The 3,820-nt window shown below is 29.5% G+C and overlaps 1 long non-coding RNA gene across 4 annotated transcripts; it reads left to right on the top strand.

Annotated features, from left to right (window-relative positions):
• The first annotated feature begins 1,441 nt into the window (after nucleotides 1–1,441).
• LOC106360440 lies at nucleotides 1,442–3,155 on the top strand. 4 transcript variants are annotated; one of them, XR_002657388.2, is made up of 4 exons: nucleotides 1,452–1,706; nucleotides 1,833–1,968; nucleotides 2,085–2,431; nucleotides 2,774–3,155. It is a non-coding gene; the product is annotated as an uncharacterized LOC106360440 (long non-coding RNA). The 4 variants fall into 4 exon arrangements; XR_007320545.1 differs by having other exon boundaries at nucleotides 1,442–1,706; nucleotides 1,758–2,431; XR_001272764.3 differs by having other exon boundaries at nucleotides 1,445–1,706; nucleotides 1,775–2,431.
• Nucleotides 3,156–3,820: the final 665 nt, after the last annotated feature.

The following is a 3,820-nucleotide window of genomic DNA, read 5'->3' on the forward strand; positions in this document are numbered from 1 at the left end:
AATTGAACTACCAAACTGAAAAAAAAAAATCAAAATGGAAAAGAATTTCATAAATAACCGAACATGTTATATATCTCTGGAAAAGAAATATTGAAACCAAACTGAGAGCCTAATGGAGACCTGAATTTGAAAATATAAATTATATAATTACAAATATTAAAAATATTAAACATATTTTTTTGACAACAATAATTAAGTATAAGAAATAAAAATATTACATTAAGCATCTATCATAATATTAGAATAAAAAAGTAAATATACAATATAAAATAAATAAATTATAAGTAAATACATAATATAAGAAATAAAAACTAATATCAAACATCTATCTGAAAAATGTATTTTTACATTTTTATTATTTACAAATACTTTTATAAGTAAATATATATACAATATAGGAAGAAATAAATAGTAAGTAAATATACAATATAAGAGATAGAAATGTTACATATTATAATAAGTAAAAATATAAGAAAAAATAAATAATTAGTAAATATTGTATATAAAAAATAAAAATATTACATTAAATATATATCATAATATTATCATTGATATAAAATCAAGAAATTTAGAAAAATTAAATATACAAAATAATAGAAGATAAATAGTAAGTAAATATACAATATAAAAAATATATATACATCTATCTCAAAAATGTATAGTTAAATGGAAAATGTATAGTTAAATAAATAATAAGTAAATATACAATATAAGACATAGAAATATTACATTAAATATCTATTATAACTTTACCATTTGATATAAAAGCAAAAAAATTAAAATAAATAAATATACAATATAAAGAAATTCCTTAAGTTGGTCAGTTTAACTTTTTGTCATAAAATAGCCTTAATGAGAAAAATGACAAAAAGAAGTTTTATTAAAGAGGAAAAATACATTTATGCCGTAGGGTTAACTAATCTAGATTTAGGGTTTAGAGTTAAGGGTGAAGTTTTGAGGATAGGATTTCAAATTAAAAAAAAAAATTAAAATTTTCAAAATAAAAAGTGGCTATTTTGGTCATTTTACTTATTCAATGTTATTTTTGTGACAAAAACTTAAAAAATATATTTGAGAGAGTTGCCCTACAATATAAGAAAAACTAAATAATAAGTAAATATATAATATAAGAAATGAAAAACTATATTAAACATTTATCTGAAAAAGTATAGTTTTCCGTTTTTTCCAAAAAAATATATATTCACACAAACATATAATTCAGAATTTTGTTGTTGTTTAGAATACAATGTAAAAAAAAACTATATAGTTAACATTTTGAAAATCAAAATAGCTCTGCGCGTAGCGCAGGTTAACTCCTAGTCTAATTATATAAAGGAGTGTTTACCTCTTTCCTAGGCCTCCACGTCGGTGCCACGTGTCCACCTTCACTTCGCGTCGTTTCATTTAATTTTGAGTGTTTGATGGGCTTTGATTGTTTAGGAGGCCCGACAGCCCATTATAAGAGACCCTAAATCTAATGATGCGGAAAAGTGGAGTTCGTCTCACCTCTCCCTTCTACGGCGACATTTTTGACGCCTGAGCTTCTTCCGAAAAAAAAAGAATATATGTAAACGGTTTCCTTCCATGATTCTTCGTACCTGGCTAAAATCATTAAAGTTCTCCTTAACTTCATCTCCTCCACTCCTTCCATGATTCTTTATTTAATGCTCACTGCTTCCAGTCGGTGAATCCACATATATAAATAGGTGAATCTTGGTTCTGTAAACTTCATCATTCTGTTCTTCACATCATATTAGCTTTAAAACTTTTGTAGAGCACAATGGGAAAATCCTCTTGAGCTCTCGCCTCTAAAACTTCCAATTTTCGTAAAGGAGTGTGGCACAGGAGGAGGAAAGCGGCGGCGATGGAGGATAGGAGGAGGAGGAAGGCGGTAAGAATAATGAGAAAGCCATTGATGATAGTGAAGAGGATAATGAGGAGAGATTATTAATGGAGAGTTCGGCGGAGGTAGGTCTTCCTAACCATCGCTCTACGTTCTTCTCTGCTGGTTTCAGTTGGTTTGTTTGCAATTGGGTATGTGCCTCTCTTTGGGTTTGAAGCGATGCGTCTGTGTGTCACGATAGGTCTTTTAGTGATGCTGGAAGCTTTGATTTAAAGGCTATTTCATCGGCTAGCTTGAATTAGCATTGTTATTTGCCGGTGGTTTCAGAGTTTACCGGCGTGATTCTAAGTCGGTGGTGAATTGATTTATTGGAAGTGTCTCTCTTTCTCTCAAGATGGTTTAATTTTCCTCCTTCTATATATTTCATGGAAGGATTTTGTTTGTAGTGCCTCTCTAATCTCATTTGATGTATTTTCGTAGAGTTTCTTCCCTGCGTTGACTAAGTTAACAGTGGCTCTCGGTCCTAACGGTGGCTCTATTAGTGACGCTGATTATCACCATGAGACACTTGATAATCTGCAAATTGCTGTATGTTCTTTCCTTCTGTTTGGATCTTTGGATTTGATTTTTTTTCATGTGCCTGTTTAGAGTCCTTTTTGGGTTCTTTGGGTTATGCTTGATACTGTGGGACCTGATTTGCATGTTATCAACAATTCTTAGAAAGCTATTACTCTTAAAGATGATGGACTTGCGACTTTAAAACCAAACCAGTAGCAAGAAGAAGCCTCTTCCCATTAATTTATTGCCAACGTTAATTCTCTTTGAGAATGAGATGATATCATATATCTAATCAATGGTTTATTTTGTTTGCTTTTGAGTTTTTTTTCCATCTGCTTATACTCGACTCAAACAAGCTTTGTTGGTATTTAGATGATGAGGGGCAGTTAATCTCTCTGTGGACTCAAACCAAATTGTAAACAACATTGGTCCAGATAACACCAATAGGTGAGATGCTTCTGCAACAATCGAAGGCTGTTCAGAAGTGTCCGAACCAATTCCTCCGCAAATTGATCAACTGGTCAACACGAAGAAACTATAAAGGATCCTGATCACTCCAACGATGGAGACAATGAAGCTGGCCAAAAAATTTCCCAATTCCATTTCCAGTTCCTAACTTTTCACCCTTCACCGAAAAAGTAGTTGTCTTGCAACTTTTTAATTATTCAGTTCTGGTTTTCGTTTGTTCGAGTATAATTGGTACACATGGTAACTTTAGTAATTATGTTGTTATGAAAGTTTTTTGTTAACCAGATGTTTGGTTTCGTAATGTTTTGGTATTATTTTGGAGACAGTAAAAAAAATATATATGCGGCAGTCAAAAAATATATATGCGGCAATAAACACCAATATATTACCACAAAAGATGTAGTTTTTTATTATAATTTAAGCAAGAGATGCCTTTGTCTTAAAAGTGAAAAAATAACTAGCAATTCAAATTCAAATAAACTAACGTAATTGTAATAATGGAGATTAAGGTAAACAGTTGTAAAGTTACATCAATACAAAATAATTCGATAAGAAATAAAAAGAGCAAATAAAATAAATTAATTCCTCTCTTAATGTTGACAAAAAAAATCATCTCTTAACAAAAAAAATACTGTTGTACTCAAAGAATCATAACTATGCATGGTATTATGCAAATTAGTCAACAATCTTTGATTCTCAATATTTAAATAGCATATATAAGTAAATAATTCATGAAAATAATTGCTCAAACATAATATATAACCAATCCACTAAAACAAAATCAACTAAAAATTATTAGGAAGCTTACATCCCGAGTGGGAAGTTTAAATTTACATATTAACTCAAATATGTAAGTAATTAAGTATATATTTAGATCAATTACTGCTATATATTTAAATATATATATATATATATATATATATTTATAAAGGACAAAATGATGTGTACTGT

This window comes from Brassica napus, chromosome C3 (genome assembly GCF_020379485.1).
Source record: "Brassica napus cultivar Da-Ae chromosome C3, Da-Ae, whole genome shotgun sequence".
NCBI lineage: Eukaryota > Viridiplantae > Streptophyta > Magnoliopsida > Brassicales > Brassicaceae > Brassica > Brassica napus.